The sequence below is a fragment of the Ranitomeya imitator genome, chromosome 6 (genome assembly GCF_032444005.1).
Source record: "Ranitomeya imitator isolate aRanImi1 chromosome 6, aRanImi1.pri, whole genome shotgun sequence".
NCBI classification, from domain to species: domain Eukaryota; kingdom Metazoa; phylum Chordata; class Amphibia; order Anura; family Dendrobatidae; genus Ranitomeya; species Ranitomeya imitator.
In genome coordinates, this window is record NC_091287.1 from 247,539,670 (window position 1) to 247,549,802 (window position 10,133).

Genomic DNA, 10,133 nt, shown 5'->3' on the forward strand with positions numbered 1-10,133 from the left:
AAGGTATCATTTTAATCAGAATAATGGTGCTGACCTGACACTGTCTGTAGGTTACTGTGCACAATCCTGCTGACAGGTTCCCTTTAGATGTTACAAGCATGCAAAAGAATAGGCAATATATATTCTAGAAATTAAAAGTAAACTTTAAAAAAATGATGCGCTATGGTATGCACATGTAGTGCAGTGAATGCTTTTATCAAATGAATATAATCAACAGCTAAGTGCAGCAGCCTCACACTTTTCTCCCAAGCTACTGTCACCTCACAATATTCCTCACCATACTGTTATCTCATACTTTTCTCCCCTATACTATCCCCTCACACTGTTCCTTCCAATACTGTTCCCTCACACTTTTCTCACCCATATAGTCCCTTCACCCTTTTCTCCCTGTACTGCTTACTCACACTTTCCCTTCATACTGTCCCTTCATATATCTTCCCCATTGTGTTCCCTCACACTTTTCTCCCACATATTGTCCCCTCATACTCACCCCACATACAGTTCCTTCACACTTGCCTATACTGCCCCCTACACTTTTTCCCCCTACTATCTCCTCATACTCCATTCCATACTCTCCCATACTCAAATTTCTTCCCATACTTACTGTCCCCTAACACTTTTCTCCCCTATACAGTTCCTTCACACTTTTCTCCCCCAGAATGTTTCATCATATTATTATACCTCCCCCCGCATTCTATCTCCTCACACTATCCCACCTTCCTCCAATAAAACTCCACTCTATCTTTGGCTCCATTGGAGCTCTTACTTTATCACCGACCATCCTCCTGCTCTGCGGTGTAGTAGTAATGTCAAAAGACATCCGATGATCATGTCACCTGATCATGCTTTTGCTACCACTTTGACCGTGGAAGCCGTCAGCGCAAGTACATTTGAATGCAAGTAGGCTGCATTTAACATGTTCTCTCAGCAAGCTGGCAGTTTGGCAACTGGCTCGGAGAACAGATGGATCCCACTACGGGGGGCGACAATTTCTCACTGAACAAAAGAACAATTTCCAAAATTTTGACAAAAAATATTTTTAACCCATAACATGAAAGTAGCGGTTTAGTTAATGCAAAAATGAATACACCAAATAAAAAACAATTTAGTGTTTTTGTATGACTGTCCATGATTTTTAAGGACAGTATCAAGTCTTCTAAGCATGAAATGAAGACGTTGACCTCAACAATGACCTCTTTTAGAGCCAGGGTGCTGGATGAAGAGCGATGCTCAGTTTGTCTCTTCAGAATTCACTATAGGTATTTGAGTTCAGATCATGAGACATACTTGGCCACTGGATCACTTTCACCCTATTCTTCTTCAAAAATGCAATAGTGACCTTAGTTGTTTGTTTTGGATCATTATTAAATTGTCAAAGTGCATGTCTACCAAGTGTGCAGAGTGATGGTAGCACCTTTTCTTTCAGTATAGAACAGTACATGTGTGAATTCATGATTCTGTCAATTAAATGGAAATGTTGATTCTGAAAAAAAAAACTAAAGGTTATTTGACAAATCTAATGGGGTCTAGTTTTCTGATGTCCATTCTTTTTGTTCAGCCAAACGACTAGACCACTTTGCACCGAATTTTGCAAATGGATAAATCAAGCATTTTTTAAAGTTATAGATCAGGATTCACTTCTCTAGGGTCTACCTTTGTAGAGAAATTTGCCAAAACAGAACTCAAGCACTAATAATAATTTAATTCAAAATAATCAGATCAACCTGCCTCAAATTTTTCATGTAATTGAATTAAGCACTTGCTTTAGACCAGATTTCATCTCTCTAGGACCGATTATGAGATACTCTAGTGTGGATAGACTATCTTGAGAGATATTAACTTACAGCCAAATCACTGGAACAATCTGCCACAAATTTGCTACATAGGTATTGTAAATCAGGCATTTCTGAAGGTATTACACTAGGCTTAAACTCTCTAGGACCTACTGTTTCTTGAGATATTCATCATAATATGTCTTAGAAAAGGGTTCTAGCAATATAGCACTAAAACAAATATTAATTTTCTGCCAAACAACTGGATTTGTCTGAACCAAGTTTGGCTCATTGATAAATCAAGTGCTTCCAAACGTTTTAGACTCTCTAGGACCTGCCGTTCTCAAGATATTTACCAAAAAATTGAACAAAATCAGCAAGTAAAAATATATACGGCCAAAGGACTGGACCAATCAGCACCAAATTTGGCATATAGGTAATTAAGGAACTACAGGAATCCTCTATACCAAGTTTCAGCTCTCCAAGATATACTAATCTCAGTATATTCACAAAAAATGGAATACAAAAGAAAATATTAATTTGCCTACAATCCACTGGTTCAATTGCCCCAAATTTGCACATAGGTCATAGAGAGCTGAAACTCAGCCTAAAACTTTCCAAAGTGCCTAATTTTATTACTATTTCTACTATTTTCTCAGAATTCTCTCTACATACAGTATTAACATAAAATGTAATACAAAAGCAAATATTAAAGATGTAAAATTTATGTGCATAACAATGCAGATATGTTGGCTTTAGACAGTGGAGTAAATAAATATTTGCATGTTTTCCTACATAAAAAGAATGGAGAGGTCTGTCATTTTTATTGTAGGTAATCTTCAACTGTGGGAGATATAATCTGAAAAAAAAAACAGAAAATCACATTGCATGATTTTTAAATAATTACATTTTATTTTATTGTATGAAATAAGTATTTGATCTCCTACCAACCAGTAAGAATTCTGGCTGTCACAGACCTGTTAGTTTTTCTTTAACCCATTATCTACCAAGGTCCTTTTTTTGGGATGCCTAATCTTTAGCTTCTAGCAACTAAGATTTTATAATTTTAATAATTAGGTCCAATTTTTTGTGTTGTGTTTGTAAAGGGAATGTTTTCAAAATAGGAAATCTTGTCATTGTCATTTCTAATTGAATATTGGGATGCCCTTTACTGAAAAATCCGTACTTGTAAAAATTTTAATTTCGCAAGTAATGGGTTAAGAAACCTTCCTAACCTACATTGCACCTGTTTAAACTTGCAACCTGTGTAAAAGATACCTGTCCAGGGCAACTAAGTAGTGGCTCTGTAAGAAGCATTTCAAGGCCTTGGAGTGGCCTAGCCAGTATCCAGACCTGAACCCAATAGAAAATCTTTGGAGGGTGCTGAAACTCAATGTTGCCCAGCGACAGCCCCGAAACCTGAAAGATCTGGAGAAGATCTGTATGGAAGAGCGGGCCAAAATCCCTTGTGCAGTGTGTGCCATCTTGGTCAAGAAATACAGGAAACGTCTGGCCTCTGTAATTGGAAAAAGCAGTTTCTGTACCATATAATATTTTTTTTGTCAATTGTATCAAATACTTATTTAATGCAATACAATGAAAATTAATTATGCAACAATCATAAAATATGAATTTCTGGATTTTTGTAAGATTCTGTCTCTCACAATTGAAGTGAACCTATGATAAAAATTACAGACCTCTCCATTCTTTGTTGGTGAGAAAGCTTACTCATTTTCCCCACTTTATAAATAGCAAACAAAGCTTTTATGCTCACACAAACAACAAACAGTTAAACCAAACAGACCTGTGCAGAGCTCAGAAATGTTCCTAGTACTGTCTATAAATTAAAGGGAAATATTTGTTTTCTTCTTTTTAATACACATATACCATTCATTTAATAGTGAAATCATTGCTGAACAACAATTGTTCATTCAGTTGATCTTTCATTCTATTATAAAGACTAGAACAGGGCAGTCTTTCATTATTATAGGTAACACAGAGCCTTGACAGTTATTGACTAGTGGTTTCCCTGCATAATTTGTATTGATTTTATTTTTTATGTCCGCTTTATATTTTATTGCCAATTATCTAGATACCCCAAAATAACATACAGCCAAAGGGATTGACCTTGATGTTTCCTCACAATTTCAGTTTATTGTATTTTCAATGATTTGTAGGAATATACAGTACTTGGAGCTTCACTTGTTTCCTGGCATGTTTTGTTATTGATTTGGATATATTGCTAACATTTAAAGAAATAATATTCTTCATTTTCTTGATTACTGTAGGGCCCAAACTGTCTCCCTTCAGCTTTTAAATAGTCAGAAGAACAATTAGGATTACCGTAGTATAGCTTATATTGAAACTAGTGATGAGCGAGCACTAAAATGCTCGGGTGCTCGTTGCTCGGGTTGAGCAAATTGGGATACTCAGGTACTCGACCCGAGCAACGAGCCCAATGTAAGTCTATGGGAAACCCGAGTATTTTAACCACGATCCCCCCCCGGGGGTCTTTTTCAGGTCTAAAAATGTCTGAAAATGATGGAAACACTGCTCAAATGACACGGGAACATCATGGGGATTGCCCCTGGAAGCATTTCTGACTCCAAGGTTACAGCTGTAAGCAATGTTATCAGAGTTTCACGCCATTTTTACAGGTGCACCAAAAACGAAACCAAAATGGATTTTGCTGGGAAATATGTTAAGGTACATCCTTTCCAGGGTAATGACTTGTATATAAGGCAAAATAATTAACCCCAGACCAAAATATTCCTCCACCACTTGGGCTATATTCACACGCAGCGTTTTTGATATGTTTTTCAACTTTAACATTGCTTTCAACCAATACAAATGCATTCACTGGGAAATGTCATTGTAACATTTAACAACCCTAGCTGGCCATGTGGTGTGTGACACATAAGGAGACACATCTTGTTTCATTTATGAAGGAGGGACTCCTAAATTCACAAAGCCTATTTTTAGAGGGGCATCAGGCGGCATTAATATTCTTAAAGGGCCATTACTAAACAGTTGGTCTACTATGCTGTTATTGCCTTTGCAGTGAGTGGCTGGGCTGCCAACAATTACAATGCACCCCAATACCCCTTTCATGAGAGGTACAGGGGGGCTTCCTGAAAAAATGTTGCATTGAATGCAAGGCCTGCCCTGCTATCAAGTTATATGCACCCCAATAAGCCTTTGAACCCAGGTATTGGATGGCCTCAGGAAAATCCACTTCACATTCTTCAGTTGGCCCTGCCATACTGTTTTCTAATGTACTGTACGTACTGCAAGGCCTGCCCTGCTACTAAGTCATATGCACCCAATAAGCCTTTGAACTCAGGTACTGGATGGCCACAGGAAAACTCACTTCCCATTCTTCAGTTGGTCCTGCCATACTGTTTTCTTATGTATTAACTGCAAGGCCTGCCCTGCTACCAAGTCATATGCACCCCAATAAGCCTTTGAACCCAGGTACTGGATGGCCGCAGCAAAAAACCACTTCACATTCTCCAGTTGGGCCTGCCATACTGTTTCCTTGTGCATTGAATGCAAGGACCGCCTTGACCCAAATTTGCACGCATCCCAATCCCCCTTGGAAAAAACATGGAGGAGGGCCTCATAAAAAAACTGTCCCATTACAAAGGAACGGGTCTCCTAGACCTGTAATGCCCATACGCGAAGAGTATGGGCTGACAAACATTTCCCCCTGGGGAAAACATTTTTAAATAAATAATATTTATTGGAGATCACAGACACCTTTTCCAAAAAATTGACTGTCTGTAGCAGCACGGAACACGTGAACCCTGGTGATCTAGTGGTGGAAAGTGATGAGAGGTGGAGGAAGGCCTCATTAAAAACTAGGCCTAATTTAAAGGAGCGTGTATCCTAGACTTGTAATGCCCATACACTAAGTGTATAGGCTGACAAACATTTCGCCATGGGGAAAACATTAAAAAAAATATTTAATGGGGGATCACAGACACCCTTGCCAAAAAATTGACTGTCAGTAGCAGCATGGAACATGTGAACCCTGGTGATCTAGTGGTGGAAAATGATGAGGGGTGGAGGAAGGCCTCATTAAAAACTAGTCCCAATTTAAACGAGCGGGTCTCCTAGACTTGTAATGCCCATACACTAAGTGTATGGGCTAACAAACATTTCCCCATGGGGGGTAAAAAATTTTAAAATATTTAATGGGGATCATAGACACCCTTGTCAAAAAATTGACTATCTGTAGCAGCATGGAACACGTGAACCCTGGTGATCTAGTGGTGGAAAATGATGAGAGGTGGAGGAAGGCCTCATTAAAAACTAGGCTCAATTTAAAGGAGCGTGTCTCCTAGGCTTGTAATGCCCATACACTAAGTGTATAGGCTGACAAACATTTCCCCATGGGGAAAACATTAAAAAAAAATATTTAATGGGGGATCACAGACACCCTTGCCAAAAAATTGACTGTCAGTAACAGCATGGAACACGTGAACCCTGGTGATCTAGTGGTGGAAAATGATGAGAGGTGGAGGAAGGCCTCCTTAAAAACTAGGCCCAATTTAAACGAGTGGGTCTCCTAGACTTGAGGGTACAATAGAACAGACTACATCCAAAACTTCCCTATATAGTTATTGGCCTCTATCCACATCCACAAATTCGACATCCCGGATAATTGGATTAAAGCCGGATTAAAAACAATAAAAAACTTCCACAAAAGGACTAATTTTACACCTTTCCAAGAAATCAGGAATGAACACAACCTTTCATCCTCAGATTTCATGTTTTATATCATTTTAAAGGAGAACATTAGGAAATGTATCCATAACAAATCCTCAAAAAAAGAAATAGTCACTCGTCTCCTGAGCAATACAGGCCACCAATCTCTGTGGAGCATAACAAATTTATACTGCCATTTTAATAAAGACAGCATATTCTCCAAAAACGTATACATGTCACGATGGGAGTCAGAGCTGAACAATGCACTGCAGGCTGAACAATGGGAAAGGGCCATTGGCTACACATACACTTCCAATATATCAATGGTCTTACACGAATCATATTATAAAATTCTAGTCAGATGGTATTACACTCCCGCCAGACTCTCTCATATTAACTCGGAATATTCACCGCTTTGCTGGAGAGAGTGTGGCTACCCAGGAAATCTTTTCCATATATTCTGGAGCTGCCCAAAAGTTAAAACACTATGGAAACAGATCTTCCCGGTGATAAACACACTCGCCAACAAAGACCTCGTGATAACTCCACAGATGGTCCTACTCTCAATAGATATGGAAGAAATAGACCCATCAATCAGACACATTACTATACACCTTCTCTTGGTCATTAAAAACTCCTTGGCCTTTTTCTGGAAGAAGCCAGAGTTACCAAGACTCCCTGACATTATGAAAAAGATGTATCTACACAAGTCCATGGAACTTCGTTTTGTAACAAACAACAACTGTCTCATGAAATACTTTAAAAAATGTTACTACTGGAACACGTCATTCCCAAAACTACAGCTCCACCCTCAATTCAAATTTCCTCTTTCCTCAGTATCAAAACTGACATTGTTATATAGTTGGTCTGAGTTGTACACTCCACACTCCAATTTTAAGTGTTACATAGTTACATAGGTACATAGTTATTAATTTTAAGTGTTAGACTCGTTAGGATTATACTGTTAGTTAGATTCATTGTGATTAATGTTCTATTCAAAACGTTGTTCATATGTATCCTTATTGTGCTCTCTAAATTTTAATTTCCCTCACTTTACTCCCCCATCACCTCATGATACCCCAAAACGTTGTTCATATGTATCCTTATTGTGCTCTCTAAATTTTAATTTCCCTCACTTTACCCCCATCACCCCATGATACCCCTCCCCTCCCGCCCTATTATCCCCCTTTTCTCTTATGTTAAAACCAATGAATATACTTGAAATAAAAAAAATAAAAAATAAAAAATTATTTATGGGTATCATAGACACCCTTGCCTAAAAATTGAATGGCTGTAGCAGCATACAACACGAAGTGCATGGGCTGACAAACATTTCCCCATGGGGGTTACAGTTTTAAAAAATTAGTTGCACAATACACACTAGTGAGTGTGCTGGACAGGTACAGCAGCCCCAAGGACCACGGCCAGCAGTCAGATCTCAGCAGCCAGCCCCTGAGCCTTTGCTTGTCGGAAGAGGGCGCCAGAGAGGTCGGCAGCGGCAGCAGAGAGACCATCACTCGATGCTCTGCAGGTGTCAGCTGGACTTGCAGAAGTGTCTATCAGGGAATGGGGCGGCCATAGGTGTGACTTCCATGATGTTGGGGTGAACACCCGGCAGACTATCGAACAAGTCCAAAAATTGAAAGCTGGCACCTCTGGAACCAAGATTGCTCTTCTGATCAACCACATCAAGCTGGTGTCCTGACCACAGTGGGCCCTGTACCAGTATCACATTGACTTCAACCCCACCATGGAGTGCAAGCTTTTGCGGTATGGCCTCCTGTACCAGCATGAAGAAACCATCGGGAAGGCGTGGGCGTTTGATGGAACCATGTTGCTTTTACCAAAAAGACTGATTAAGGTCACCGAGGTGTTAAGCCAAACTTGAAATGGAGAGAACGTGCGGATTTCTATAGCATCAATTTCCAAAGACTCCTGAAGATAATGGATATGAAGCAGATAGGACGCAACTATTACAACCCGAGTGACGCCACCAAAGTCAGAGCCCACCGACTCGCCATCTGCCCGGGGTTTTCCACCTCCATCCTCCAGTACGAGTCCAGCATCATGTTGAGCATTGATGTCAGCCATAAACTCCTCAGGAACGAGACTGTGCACGACATCATGAGCACCCCTACCCCTCGTGTGGCTCTCAGATGATCCAGGTCGCCTGCTGCAAGGAGCTGATCGGACAGATCGTCCTCACCAATTCCAACACTAAAACCTACCATATAGATGAGATCGCCTGGAACATGACTACGGCGTCCACCTTCAAGAAGGCAGATGGAAGCGAGATCAGCTTTGTGGACTACTATAAGAACCAATACAATGAACAAGTAAAAGACATGATCCAGCCGCTAATCGTGAACATCCCCCAGAGGCCCAAGCCGCAACCACAGACGGAGCCATCATACTGGTGCCAGAGTTCTGTAACAGGTCTGATCGACAGAATGAGAAACAACTTCAACGTCATGAAAGACCTGGCCGTTCACACCCACTTAACACCAGAACAAAGGGAGCGGCAAGTTGGGAAGTTCATGAACTACATACACGAGGATGAGAGAGTTCAGAAAGAGCTACATGACTGGTTGCTGAATTTCGATACCGAACTGCTACTGTTCGAAGGGAGAATCGCACCTCCGGAAATAAATCATGCAAAAAGACAAATCTGCTGAATATAATCCACAGTTTGCTGATTGGTTGTGAGAGCAGAGGGATCCCGTCCTGATCAGCCCCCGAGATGTGAATGATTGGCTGCTCTTTTACACCTGCAGAAATTAGGATGCGGTGAATGCTCTTCTGCAGAACTTGTTCAAGATCACACAGCAAATGCGCATCAAGATGAACCAGGCGGTGTTGGTTGAAGTCGAGGACTTTTTGGGGGGGGTTTTGGTGAATTTTTAAAAAAAAGAAATCGATGTGAATACTTTTCTGCCCAATGATGACAGAAGTATTTTAGGAGTGATACCTTTATTGGCTAACCAGAAAATAGTATGTTTGAAAGCTTTCAGAGCACAGTGGCTCCTTCTTCAGGCAGGATAAGTATTCACATCGATTTTTTTGGCTAACACGGTACCACAATACAATTTGTTATTGCACATCATGAAAAAAAAAAGAGTAGAACAAGGCTAGCAGACAGAACTATGCAACTTATGCCTGCAAAGCTACGATTTTTCCACCACAGATACGCCAGGCCTCAGCGAGACATAACAGACTGTATAAAAAAAATCATCACATCATAGTGAGGTATCATAGGGCAACAATGGGTTTAAATCCTCCACCAGTTCTATTATAATAGAATGTGCACACATCTTTAAGGCTACTTTCACACATCAGGTTTTTTGTTTTAGGCACAATCCAGCAAGTTTTCAAAAAATGGATCTTTTTTTACGCCGGATCCGTTTTTTTGTCAGAGAGTTGCATTAGCGCCGGATTGCGCCTGATGGGCAGACGTTACATCCATTTTTTTCTGGATCCGTCCAAATAGTCGTTTCCGGCGGATGGAGAAAACGTCCATAGGAACTTTTTTTGTCCTGCGAAAAAAGCGCACAGTGATGGAGCCGGCCAAAAACGTGTGAAAAGTCATGTGAAATGATGAATCCGACCTCCGGATCCGGTTTCCCATACAAATCATGCACATCTCTCTCTCTC

The 10,133-nt window shown here is 40.3% G+C and overlaps 1 pseudogene; it reads left to right on the forward strand.

The window, feature by feature from the left end:
- Positions 1-9,386, forward strand: part of LOC138643352 (piwi-like protein 1 pseudogene) — a 31,287-nt pseudogene extending 21,901 nt beyond the window's left edge.
- The last annotated feature ends 747 nt before the right edge of the window (positions 9,387-10,133 follow it).